Source organism: Sinohyriopsis cumingii, chromosome 14 (assembly GCF_028554795.1).
Source record: "Sinohyriopsis cumingii isolate HCF-2022 chromosome 14, ASM2855479v2, whole genome shotgun sequence".
NCBI lineage: Eukaryota > Metazoa > Mollusca > Bivalvia > Unionida > Unionidae > Sinohyriopsis > Sinohyriopsis cumingii.
In genome coordinates, this window is record NC_142974.1 from 5697251 (window position 1) to 5711612 (window position 14362).

At 38.2% G+C, this 14362-nt stretch overlaps 1 protein-coding gene across 2 annotated transcripts in view; it reads left to right on the plus strand.

Annotated features, from left to right (window-relative positions):
* Positions 1 to 14362, plus strand: part of LOC149783133 (neo-calmodulin-like) — a 233638-nt gene that overhangs the window by 42786 nt on the left and 176490 nt on the right. Inside the window, exon 1 of one of the 2 annotated variants that reach the window (XM_089931357.1) lies at positions 6666 to 6786. The exons of the other annotated variant lie outside the window; for it this stretch is intronic. The gene's annotated coding sequence lies outside the window, so the exon portion shown is untranslated. Of the gene's footprint in view, positions 1 to 6665; positions 6787 to 14362 lie in introns of those variants that run through there. 2 annotated transcript variants of the gene reach the window in all.

Sequence of the window (14362 nt, forward strand, 5' to 3'; positions counted from 1 at the left end):
ATTCGGAATCGAAAAAGATGACATTCCCTTTCTTCGGATCATCTTCCTCTTGTTGTGGTTGGTATTTTTGAATCTAGCATTGGTGTTCCAAGTCCATGATTTGGTGACAACTGTGACATCGTTTCTTTCCTGAACATACGTGTGCCTTGGCATTATTGGTACGTATGCCTTGTCCACAAGTAGTGCATAATCTCAGGAGTTGACAAGCACTTTTCTGCTGTGAACCTTGCGTCTTTAGATGGTGTTGGTAACAAGCAGGGCAATGCACTCTTTGTTGTCCTTCGTCTATACAGGGTTTAGATGCCAAACATCCTGAGCATTTCGATCCACAATGCTTGTGTTGCTCTCGATTGTTATAGCCATAGTCACATTTCTCACAGTAATATCTGTATCCCAGGAATCCAGTGATACTGGTAATGGTATCGAAATGTTCATTGTGATGATAGACATGAATGTATTTTCCGTCTTTGAAATCTTTGCCTCGAAAACACAGAGGTCCACGCACTTTTTGAGGGTGCATTTTCAAGGTGTAGCGTGGAGCTATGACATCTTGCAATTTTTGTATTTCAGGAATGCCACAGGGTGTGTCTTTGGATAGCCCTGCTTGCTGTAACAGTAGTTCTGCTTCACTTCGTTGTTTGGCTAGGTCTGATTGTTGAATAGTTTTCCAGGCTCTTTTCCATTATACCGTGTCGTTCTTGTCGGCATACGTTCGTCCTAAGACGATGGCACGTGCTAGACACATCTGGTCTTGAGGGTTGTTAATTTGGACGAGGCTCCTTTTGGTGCTGCGAAGGTCGTCCATCACTAACACCTTTTTGCGTCCTGTCTCTTGGGGAAGAGACACGTGGGTCATAAACAATGTCGCTTTTCCATCGGTGATGAGAAACTTGTCATTGGATTGTTGCACGTGTTGAATCTTGTCGATGACTTTCGAAGGTGTCAATTCTGCTGAGCTGCCAAATTGAATCCGAACGGGTGACTTCAAACTGTCGTGATGAATGGAAAGTCTCAAGCGATCGTCTTCTTTGGCTTCACATTGTCGTTTCAGAGTGGGTAACAAAGAATCCCACACGTCGGTGATGAACTCTTCTGCTATCTCCAGCGGTACGTCGGACTTTGGAAGGGGTCAGTTCTGCTGGGCTACTAAACTCGATCCAAACAGGGGATTTCAAACCATCGTGATGAATGGAAAGTCTCAAGCGATCGTCTTCTTTGGCTTGACTTTGGTGTTTCAGTGTGGCTAACAAAGAATCCCACACCTAGGTGATGAAGCCCTCTGCTTTCTCCAGCGGTACGTCGATCTTGAAATCTTTAAACTTCACCGTGTAAGTGTAAGCCGTCGTTCTAAATTTTCTAGAGGAGTGCTTTTCCGTCTCTCGAATGTGGTAATACTTTTCGGGTGATACTGTGACCTTTGTTTTGGAGTAGGCTCTCCTGTCTGGTGGCAGACGTGGAAGGTGTTGGTTCAGGTTCGCTCATGTCTTCAGTTTGAGCGAACACTTCTTTTCGTGTGTGAGGCGATATGTCACTTCTGCCTCTTATGTTCTGCTTCTCTCTCACTGAAATCGTGCGGTCGTTTCATCTCGATTGCTCATTCAGAAATGATTTAACTAAGTTCGTTCTCTCCATATATACCCTTTCTACCTCTTGTTGTCATAACGACTTGGTATATTTTACAAGTCAAGTGAAAGGCAAACATATAGGAACCCAACGACAGCGATGCGTCTTAAACACCGCATGCATCTTGATGACCCTTCGATTCAAACCCTAGCACGAAAGAAAAAAGTTTGCAAGAAAAAACAACAGACAATTGGTGTCTTCAAGAGAGCTAGAGATGGCACTGTGCCGTCAGGACACGTACGTACTCCAGAAAACCACGCTACTCGACAACGATGTCTCCTTATCTCAGTCACTTCTGCTTTGTGGCTGACCACGATGTCTACCTACCCTGTTTTAACACACGTTTTTCTTCATTTTATATTTAAAAAAGATACTAAACCCATCTGTTTAAACTACCCTTTTTCGACAGCAGCGACGGCGCCTCCTCCTGATGTTACCATTGTTGTTGCACTTACAAAGGTGATCGTTCCTAAGACCAAAGTATGAGACAGAGCAAGTAAGTTGTGAAGTTTAGTGGATGCATCTAAACAATAACTGTCAAGCCTTTGTGTTCCACTTCTGTTTGTGATAATAACTTGTGATACTTCACATTTTTTAAATTTAAAATCTTTACAAGTCGTACAAAAGTTTTATGACTATGGCTTTTGAGACTTGCACAGACTCTTCACTTTATAAGTGTCACGATAAAATTGTATTTCCAATTTTTAACATTTTTCAAAACACGTACACACTTGCAGCTTGACCAGAAATCTGTACTTCTTTATTTGTGGATATCCCACAGACAAGTCCAAGCATATATAGGTCGTTAAGAACATTAGGAAAATCCCCTCATTTTGTCAGAAATATCAAAGCTTTTATGTGTATTTTCCCTCTTCCACTCTTTATTATTGCTTGGGTATGTACAAATAATTATGAAAAACACTGAAATATGAATTCAGGTTTCTCTCTGTTTATAATATTTTCTTTAAGTTGATGGTGCATGGCAGATTACATTCACCTAAAGGGAGAGGCATTTCTACACGTCATTGCCTTTGTTAAATTCACTTTTGTTGGTTAGTCATCGTTAATCTTTCATTCTATTTTTTATGTATTTCTTTGTTATAGAAGGTGTAAGTTTTACATGGTTGTAACGGTATTTAAATTGTATAGTCTGTTGCTGCAAAAGGAAATATCTGGAGCAAAGTGCTTAGATTTGTTAAATTTTCTTCTTTCAAGCTCTACAAAAGGTACCAAGTTTGTCTTGCAAGGGGATTGAAACTTTAAGTTACGCGGACGTAAAGGAAAACATACCTTTGTTACTACAGTTTGCTGTATTTGTGTTCATTCTAATCATGCTTGCCTTATATCTTTGTGTTTTAGAGATATTTTTCTTCTGATGTAAATACATGCATCAATGGACAGACGGCTTGGGTTAGCATCCTTGAGGTTCACTGTACTTTAGTTTATTTACTTAATACAGACCCAAAATTCACTAGTTTGATAAAAACTACCACTCAATACTATATCATTTCTCTCTCCACCTATGCAAATGTGTGTACGTCAAAATGACCAGGTGAGAAAATATTTTCTTTTGGTCAGTTTCAAAAGGCGAACAATAATGACACAGCTAAGTATTTGATATGGCAAGAAGAAATGTTACGTTACACAACACAGTATTGTAAAGTTCACACTCCAGTCAGCCTGCACTGCAATGGTAAAAACGCATGAGCCTAGGCAAAACAATGCGCCAGTCGTTAGAAGCCATTTTATTGACTACACCTATTTTCTACCACCTTAGCATCGAATCACTTTCGTTTGCGCCTCGCCCAGTGACAACATCAGACGTGTTTCTCTGCGCCTGACCACTACATTACTTGCCTTGAATTCAGAACCACACAAATGTTTCATTCATTGTAAGCGACTTCATTGGTTAACAGATATTTTCCACCGCCTTAGCTTCAAATCGTTGGATGAAAAAAAATCTTGAGTTGACTTGAGCTTGTACAACTCGGGTATCTTAGTTTTATCCAATTTTGCAAAATGTCACTGAAAACAGTTCTAACATTAGATCCTCCGTTTTTCAGAAAAGAAAGAAACACGTCTTTTTCAAGAGTGGCGCGAGTAACACTGAACTGTATAACCCTGACTATGGTTAACTCTGAACTGTAAAACTAAAACATGCGTGTACCAGTAGCGATTGAGGCTTCCCAACCACTTCACTTTGCCGTACGGTCAGGTCGATATTGGTCAGCACATAAAAAGGGACAACGTCCAAGACCAATAGTTCATTGTCACTTCCAACGTCAATCGAGAAAAATGAATCCTTTCAAACAGCAAATATTGAGCGTAAGACTCAAGTCAACCAGAAACTCGGGTGTGATGCTATGCCTCACGATTACATCATCAGTGCAGTACATCTTAGTTGTTAATGTACTAACGCCATGACAAACTACGTGCAACCAGAGCAACTTTCAGACCACAAGACTTTGCCTTATGGACATGCTGATATTGCTCAGTATAAAAAAGAGACGACTTCCAAGAGCGACACTTCTTTGCAAGGACAATCGACGAGAAAGATGAATCACTCTATGCAGATGAAAAAAGAGAAGGAACAAACATCATTGACTTCTTTCACCACCATACCGTCACAGCAAAGTGCGTTCAAGAAGGGAAAGGATTCAGTACATTTAAAGGAGTATTTTAGCATCCAAATGACTCAGACAGCGACATCGAGCAAATTTAGGACGACAACTTACACCTACACGGTGAAATTTAAAGACTTTGTGTCTGACGTTCCAGACGAGGAAGTAGCAGGTTTCATTATATACCTACTTGACTCACTGTTAAAAGAACTCAAATGTCATTGCCAAGTCAAAGATCAAGGTCGTTTGATCCTATCTTTGTATCACGACAGTTTGAACTTGCATGTATGTCTTGGGTTTAGCACACCTGCAGAACTAACTTCTTCCAAACGTGAGAGCTATAGAAGACGTGCAGACGATGGGAGAAAAATGTGACATCACCAATGGAAAAGTGACCATTCGTATGACATACGTTGTACCTCCATGAGTAGAAGACAATGCCTGCACTTGATCTGCTTACCGATAAGTGTACCTAGCACGATGGACATAACAGGATATTTACTAATGAACTGGAGTAAGTGATAGGAAACATCTACGATGGGACACAAATGGTAGCTGGCCAGATTTTTAACAACATGTGCGACGGATATAGAGAGAAACATGAACTTTTTCCTGTTTGATTGGTTGTTACTTGTTTTGTTTTAGCGTTTTCTTATAAATGAACATTAAATGTAAATACGTTGCATATGAATTGATTTTAGAAAGGAGTGAACTTTAATTTTAAACAGTAGTTTACTAGAGCCAAGAACTAAATAACTTGTAAATAAGTTTTTTCATGTCCAAATGTTTATGTATTAAATGGATAGTGCTTATACCCATTTTTTAAAGTTAAAGACCCGTTGACGCTAAAGTGGCCCAGGGGGTCTTGTAATGCTAATTCCCAATGACGCTATAAATTTTGACGCCAAAGTGGCCCATGGTTTTTTGTAATGCTAATTGCCATTGACGCTAAAGTGGCCAACTATATACTTAGTTACATTTTAATTACCATGGATACATACATACATACATACATACATACATACATACATACATACATACCGCTAGTATGGTCATCTATGTACAAAAATACACTTTTGAAATGTTCCCGTTCTAATAATAAACCCAAGCTTGCTGCAAATGGGACACGTTGCCTGCAACCAGATAATGTAAACAGTCCCATGTGCATAGCATACCTACGTGTTGGTTGTAATAGTTTCGGCTTTGGCTGGGAAAAGAGGTTGGACCACCCCATAACAACACAGCCCACAGACGATCATTTTGATATCGATGATAATTGTGATAAATTTGTTAGTAAGTAGCCAATACTGTCTTGAGTGAAGTAATTATAAATAATGTTGAGTAGAAAAGTTGGATCTCTTCCCATCCTCAAAAAGCTGTTACCTGAAAATCTCCTGTCCATTATGTACTTGTTAGCAGGGCCGACCTAAGCCGATTGGACCGATTTGGTATAATCGGGCCCGGCGCTCGCGGGGTCCCCACGCGTTAGTAATATTTAAAAATATATCAATAGAGAGAAAGCAATTTTAAAGCGATGGAAGAAATTTAAGTTCAGTATCATATATAGCTTGTTTAAAAGTTTCATTTTTCTCCAGATGCCGTGCGCATAAATCCAGGGTCCCCGCCAAAATGATCCATATCGGGACCCATATTTGCAAAGGCCGTTCCTTGTTGCAAGCAGTCTGTGCATCGTTCACGTTTGTGTTTGTACCGTGCTTGGTCTTTTGAAATTAGTGCACTCAGGAAAAGAGTTTTACATTAATTTTTTTCCGTGTTGCTTAGAAAATATATATAAACGTATATTATATTCAGGGATACGTTGTTTATGTTTGTTCTATCGAACTCGTGACCCTTGGATTACGAGTCGGACGCGCTGCCAACAGAGCTACTGTGACTTCCGTGGATGAATACTGACCATAAGTTTTAGCTTGAAAAAATCTGAAAATGTAAAGACATGCAGTATGTGAACCGTTCATGCCTCGACCCCCCTCCCCCGAAAAACCCAATAAACCCAAGCACACACACACACACACACACACACACACACACACAAATACATAGCAGTAAGCATCAGTCAGAGTTGATAAGCCTGGCCAGCGTCTGAAAATATAATTTGATCATACTATTCGTTCAACACGGAGTTATGAAAAAAAAATTTTACTCTAGCCTATTGATTCACTAGTTAATATCGCGGCCCAAATTTTCAACGAGACAAGTCCTTTTTTTGTTTGCCGTGTTGATGATATATTGTAGTTTAAAGGTCAAATCCAAGACGATCAGTGCGTTTTATTAATTTACAGATCGTGCACAAAATAGCGTAACCCAGTAACTTATTTATAGATATCAATCAATAGTGCCGGGGAATTCCGCTACTAGTCGAAGCGAGCCCGCTGGTTTGAGTATTCAGCTTTTTGAGTAGTCCAAGCTAACTGCATCGAAGCGAAGCGCATTAGAGGAATTGTATTTTTGCACGCAGATTGATGTTTGTGGTGCCATGGCTTTATGGAATTGATAATGACAGCTTTTTACCAAGGCAGATAAGGTTAGTCAGTTTTAGTATAAATTTCGAATCATTTTGTGTAAGTTTTGTTCAGTGTGGAATGAGTCAGACGGTAATTGTTATTCAGTGAATGAATAGTATACATGTATTGACAGCTTACATGTGTAAACATGTGGCCTCACTTCGCACGTGGATACACTATGTTTATAGGTTGTATTTGTCATGAGCCATTTTACTGCAAAACCGATTGTTAGATAGTTATTTGTGGTTATATATTAGACAGTTGTTTAGGTATGGATGCTCTATTATTTACAAGCCGTTTGTATCTGACGCCCGATAATTGTATATCTATCTTATTGTATCTAATCTTTCTTTCTGTTTGGATCGGAGTTACTTCACTTAGGTTAGATACATTAAAGTCGTGTCGCCTTGTTTTGTCAGAAAGAATATAGGTTAACGTTATGGACAGTGTTTGTTCATAACAATGTTGCAAACTGCCTACCCCCTCCCCCCCTCCCCCCCGCTTAGCCTATTATTGTTAGCGTATCAGATTTCGTTGTCAGGCGATGCGTGCATATTTATTTTCGTTTTACGTACGACAATGCAGGAAGTAAAAATGCCCCCCCCCCCCTTTCTCTCTCTCTCTCTCTCTCACACACACACACACACAACTGTATGTAACCAGGGTTTGTGTGGTTTGTTGCATGGTGTGGCAATGGGCACAGGAGTCGGCTAGCCACCAAGACTTGTTTATGTTGGTGCTTGCCATTAATCAATATTCAGCTCTAGGTGTTGCACGCTAGCACATGGGTTTTCTTATTTTCTAGAAGTGTTTCTGTTTTTATACGGCTCGAATTAAACCAAATGTCATTGTAAAGATGTCCTAGTTACAAATTACAATTTTTGTAGGTTCAAAGCAATTCATTGTGTATACATTTTATCCATAGTTGATTTTGTTTCTTTCATAATTGAAATGCCTTCTTATCGGCCCTGTTCAAACAAGAAAAGTAAATTGTATCTATTTTGATCCAAGATGGCATAACTTTAGTCCGTGTCTAAGACAGCATGTGTGTGGAACGAAAGCTACTCGAATTGACACCGTTTGTCAACTATTTTCTCGTTTTGTAAGTTATTGCTCTTTTAATGGCGGTGACCGTTCTTTGTGTACTCGAACAAATTTACATTTCATTTATTGGCACTCAAAGGAGAGTATTTGCACATACAATTAAATATAGAACGAAAGAAACCAAAAATAAAACCCAGCCTGGTTTACAAAATTGGGCTTGAGCAGGTGCACAACTAGTGAACGTAAATCTAGGGAACCTCAGATCCTTGGTGCAAAATTCAACATTCATGGATAGAAAAACGGCCAGGAAAAAAGGCACCATAAAATATTGTCTCCACATTTGTCAAACGTAGTCCTCATATTAAGATTTTGCCTTTTCGAAAAAGCTCTTGAATGTCATTATACGCGTTTCCCTTCGTAACTAAAATTTTCGTTTCCGCTATATAACTTTAAAGCTGTTCAATTGAAATTTAGTATACTTGTATGGGGTACCTAATTGGGGGGAGAGGAGTCCTTTAAGGTCATGATGACGGCTTTGCTATTAACGTTTTTCAAATCGCAACCTAGAAATCTTGTATATTGTAATAAAAGGTGTTTCGCATATCACATTTTCGATCAAAATTATTTAAGTGTTCCATAACAATTCCATTCGGATCTGAACTTAAGAATTTTTAGAGATTATTAGAGGAAAATTTGCTTGTATATCATCAGTAGAATGTGCATTGTGTACATATAGTCGTATCTTCACGGTCCAGATTACATGTCAGCATTTTATGTTTTCCATCGCACCTTTTATTTCGCTCTATAACTTCAAACTATTGTTATTTTTTTTATAACCTTTTTCAGCTGTGAGGAAATAGTTAGAAAGTGTTTCGTGTATACGCTTGGGTCGTATCGTGATGGTGATAATTACTTGTGATAATTCGATTTGTCCTTCCTACTTTACTATTGTGTCTATAATTTAACAGCTGCGTGGGATTTGGAGACGAAATTTGGTATACGTATATATCATCATTCGCAGTCGTGTCGCAAACCACATGGGGGGTCATATCTTGACGATTAAAATTTCCATTCATCCTTCCCTCTCTCTCTCTCTCTCTCTCTCTCTCTCTCTGCATTCCATAGCATTAAAGCTATCCGAAATTTAGAAACGAAACTTTGTATATTTGATCACAGTCAATTATTATATGTGCTAAAAAATCAGTCTACGTGTTAAAACCGTGTTTCAAAGACTGAAGGTTTGCTGAAAATAATTCGGAATTATTTTACCGGTTGATTCATCGTAGCAAGGGCCTTGAATTATAAAATATTTTTATTTCTTCGGTGTCTCCGTACCTGTAGCATTGGATGCAGACGGAGAGATTTAAATCGTTTGAATTTTGTACAGCAGGAACCTACAATAGCATTTGTCTCAAAAGCGAGGCGCGTGGCATATACTTTTAATCGTTTATAAATTTTCTTCTTGTATAGGTCTTTCACAGAATGAAAGCTTGTTTTGTAGCTCGTGCGAAGAAAGTATAATAATTTAGTTTAACATTAACAATACGATCTATGGGAAGTGAATTGTTTGTCCTAAAGCAGCAGACACTTTTTCGAAATGGGCCAGGATAAAGTATGCACAATCAATTTCTCACCTAATTATATCCATTCTTCAGAGAGAATCTGATTTTCATTTTATGCAGAATTGTCTGTTGTATAAGGTTTTACGTATGTTTAGTCAGACTGAGTGTTAGAAACAGATAGATTCATAAAATGCTACATAATGTATTTTCTTGGCTGCACTCAAAGTAACACTTATTCATCCAAATTCCGTCTTTTCTTAATTGGAGCACATATACATGTGCTTAAGGATTGTTGACTTTTAAAAATGGAACTTGTTGATTGCATTTATTTAAGGTTATAAAAGAAAACAACAGTTTTATTAACCTGTACTTTGTCTACAAATATTTCATGTTTCCCCATTTTGTCAAACAGGGTTTGTCTACCCAGATACCGTACCACTGGGAGGTTTCATTTTTTTAGTTAGTCCAGACTAGTATCTTGCTTCTTTAACATGCTAATTACTTTTTTTTTTACTTTGAATAATTTTCATTCATTTTCTTATATATTTTATTTCTAACCACCACGGGTAGTGTCTGGCAATTGTCGAGGAAACAATCTTTTATTAAAACTGTTTACAATATTTAACTTGGCGATTTCATTAACGCTGAAAGTGATTGCTTTGTCTCTTGAAGATGGTGAAAACTGAAGTCTGCAAAGGAGATGCTGGTTCCAAGATTTACTTCAATTTTATATGGCGACATGTACACGCACCCCTTTAATTTACACATTTGCCAGACATATTTTTATATACACATTTGCCAGACGTATACACATTTACCAGACGTCTTTCTATACACATGTGCCTGACGTCATTCTTTACACATTTACCAGTAACTGACGTCTTTCTATAAATAGTTGCCAGAAGACTTTCTAAAGGAAGAGGGACAAATGCTACCGATTCTATATAACCACAAACAATGACGTCGATTAATATTTTTGAGGAACGCAAAGGTTTTGAACATTTCATCTAGACTTGGAGTCATTATAATTATCTTAGAATACCTGCCTTTATTAAAGTTCTGCAGCAGCATGCATCGAACTTCACTTCCCTTTAGGATATCAGCTACATATTTACATGGGAACCAACATGCTTGTTTTTGCGTAAGTCAAGAAGTTTCAGAGAAAATTGTATTAGTTTATCATTAACGCCGGTTTACAAACTCAAATTCCTCGATATTTTCAACACGGAAATTGCGAAATATCTATGCTTTTGCGGAAGCTTTAAATGAAAACTGTTGTTGATTATAAATAATTAAAATGCAAGTGAATAATCTTAGGCAACAGCCAAGTAATCATTGTTTTTGTTATGGAACTAGTCCAGGAAGTGTAGTATATTAAATACCGTACTTCAAATAATGAAGGTCGCTGATTGGTTGAAAATAATTACTATACAAAAAATTAGCATAGTTTTCAGAAGAATCTAACATATGCATGAAGTTTACGTAATCGCAGGCTTGAACCTTAAACCACTTTAATTTTATCGCTGTTTCTGCACATGCAACACTGGATATAAATGGAAAGATCTTATTGACCAGAGGCTGTATATAGTAGGCGTCTACTAGAACATTTTTCTCAAGCACGAGGGACGCAGCATATCACTGTTCCTGTTTGATAGATTCTTCATATCATTTAAGCATGTTTTGTCAACCTTACCGTGAATCTATTGTAATTTAGCCAGACATTAGCATTCCAGTCCACGGGAGCTGAATTATATTTTTAATGCTCATTTATTACGTATAACAATGTGGATCCGGTCTCCAAGCATTTTCGATTGTAACTTTTGAGGTGTTTAAGATAATAAAATAGTACAATTTGATAGTCTTCATATTGTCGCTATATGACGTGTAGTACAGGGATTCCATATATGGGTCATATGTGCAAGGTGAAGGTCACAGTTCATGGTTGCTTTTGTTTTTGCATCTTCAAAGTTGATAAAAGGAAATAAAAAAGTTACTTATCTTTCTCATTTTATGCGATATTTCATAACTGTATACTTTTGGTGACCTGACCGCTGTAAAACGTTAAAAAAATGAAAGGAATTTCATTGTCTTACTTTTGACCGCCTGGTTGGCCTAAGTGGTTAGATCGTCCGCCTTGGATGAGGGAGGTCGCGGGTTCGAACCATGACAAAATCATACCAAAGGCTTATAAAATTGGTACTAACAGCTACCTTGCTTGGCGCTCAGAATTAAGAGGGTAGTGTTAGGACTGGTTGGCCTGGTGTCAGGATAATGTGAATGCGTGGAACATGATGCTTCATGTCTGTGGCACTATGCCTCAGTGCTAGACATCACTGTAAACTGCCACACTGCAGACATCGTGGCAATATGACTTAAAACCTTTTAAACTACGTTACAAATCCACATCACATGCACACTTGTCATGCTTATTACATTTCTAACAATACTGTGATTTTTTGTAAGGCAGATATAATTCAAGAAATGCCAAATACAGCTTTGATTTCAAATTGCAGACATGGGAGTCATTTTGTTTTATGAAACAACGGGACAAGAAATTATTCTAATTTTAGGAGGTCCTCATATTTTCCTTGAGAGAAAATAAGACTCATTTAAAGAAAAAGCAAAAAAGTATAACTGAGTTAATTCTTAACATTTCATGTTCAGTATAAAAAAGACCCGCACAATTTCAAACCAATCAGTAAGCATGATATTACAGAATCTGATTTCGAGGAAGAAGATTTGACTTGTGTGAAACTTGGGCCTGATGTTAACGTCACTTAGTTTTATTATGGCGTCCAAATAACTTAATGTGTAATGTCAGTTCAACAGGTGCTGATACCAATGAACACCCGACCAACTAGAAAATATATTACGTTTTACATTATCACAGGCATAAAGTTTAGATTGAGGGACATTCTGGCATTGTGTCCTTCGTCAAGTTGATTGGCGCCACATAACACATAAATTTGATAGGGCACATTTTCATCCGTTTGAATCCAGTTTGCATGAAGCATTCAATATATATTTTGTATTCTTTATAGTTCATATTGATTACATCTCACCTCTGTCTGCGTGGGTTCGAGTCTCGGGTTTGGCCGATGTGGGTATGTGAGAAAGCTTGCCAGTATTTTGTCGTGGGTCTGTGGTTCTTTCCGGGGTTTACCTGGTTCTTCCTCCACCATTAATACTGGCCGCCATGTATAGCCTATCGTGTGCTGAAAAATGGCGTTAAACCCAACAACAACAACAACATATTCTTTAATTTTGAAAGGAACAAAGTTGGTTGTATTTGTTTTAGTACATCTGAGGAAGTGTGGTTAGCTCTACATTTATGATTGGCCAGTCACTTTACCGGTGCAGATTATCAGTCAAATTAAAGCGCTGAGTAAAATCGCCACGACCAAACAAAAAGAAACTGAAGATACGTCGTTCTTATAAAACCGTTTAGATAAGGTTATTTTTTTGCTGTGTAGTTTTTTCTCAGACATTAGACTGTACAGCTACATTTTCTCAAAAATTTGCCTGTAGTTAGTTTTTCTCCAAATTTGGACTGTTCAGTTTCTCTTAATGTTTGACTGTTCAGTTACATGGTATCCAAATTTATAAAATAATATCTAGACAAATATGGGCCGGCTGAATTGTTTTAATTCTTGATAAACCTGTGTAATGTTCCCATAATCGATTTAGGTGTTGTCAGAATTGTGTTTTTAACCTTTACTCCAGTGGTTCACAAACAAACGATTCGGAGGATGCGACTGAATGCCACCCGATGTTAAAAGAAGTGTACATGAGTGTAGCGATGGTCGTAATCATTGTACCAAGTCACCCACATTGATCACGTATTCTTTTTTATGCTTGCTTGAAACAATGAAAATATATAAAACATTTTCTTGCATGGTCCTTAGCAGCATCCTCACGTACTTTGTGGAATCGGATTGTTTAAAATGGGCACTTCCGTGCTCATCTGAAAACCGGTGACAAGAGCGATATGGACGATGTTTTCAACTCCATGGTGCATCCCTTCTTGAATTGCAGAACAGCGGTAGATGCAAAAGTGAGTTTTTTACTTACTATTCACTCGATTTAACTTTAGGAATCCTGTTCCATGCAAGAATTATACATTGTCTTCTTCACTGCACAACACATCGTATACATGCATCTCTATTTTCAAAATAGGCGGCACTAACGTCAGCGCCGAAATATGATTGGCTCAAAAGGTTATACTTATTATCATTGGAGCACGGAAGTGTCCACAATGGTAAACTTCGCGAAAATCGCACGTTTCGGAGCCCGTAACTTCAGTTTGGTACAACGCAAAAAAATCAATGATGGCTTGATGGATAGAAAAATATCTCGGAAGTAAAACAAGCCATATAGTATGGTCGTGTGCCTTTAAAGAAGGAAATCGAGGGTCGTGGGTGGAGCGAAGTATTTGGAAGTTCCGTACCTTCTCTCTTATATATTATGATACAGAGAGTCCTATGTCAGAACGGGTCATCGGGGTAATCTAAGGTATTTTTGTCACTCTGTATGATTTTTTTTCGTTTAGATGATTGTGTTTTTTTCTTAACATCAAGCTCGCGTCGAGCACCTGTGGTCGGACCCTAGCCGTAGTGACGCGGACTCGGGTCATAACTTGGAAATTGTTGAGATCTCCACTATATATGCTCTTACTGGGCATAAAAACACAAATTCATGTATGGAACTGTCAATAGCGTCAAGGTACGTTACATCCTTACCAACCGACATTGGCGCCGCTGGCTGTCGTTTCCTCAAAAGTAGGGATGGAGGTCAGAACGGGGAAGCACTGGTTTACTTACTTTACACACGCACAATTAATGTTTTTGAATAATTTTATTTTAAGACGCACATAAGGGTACACTTCAGAAGGAACCCAGCACATTCGTCATTGCTTTAGAAAGGTGTTTTTTTTTCTCTTTCTTTCATTCACTGGTGAATGGAAAGTGGCTTTAAAAAATCGCTTGCCCCA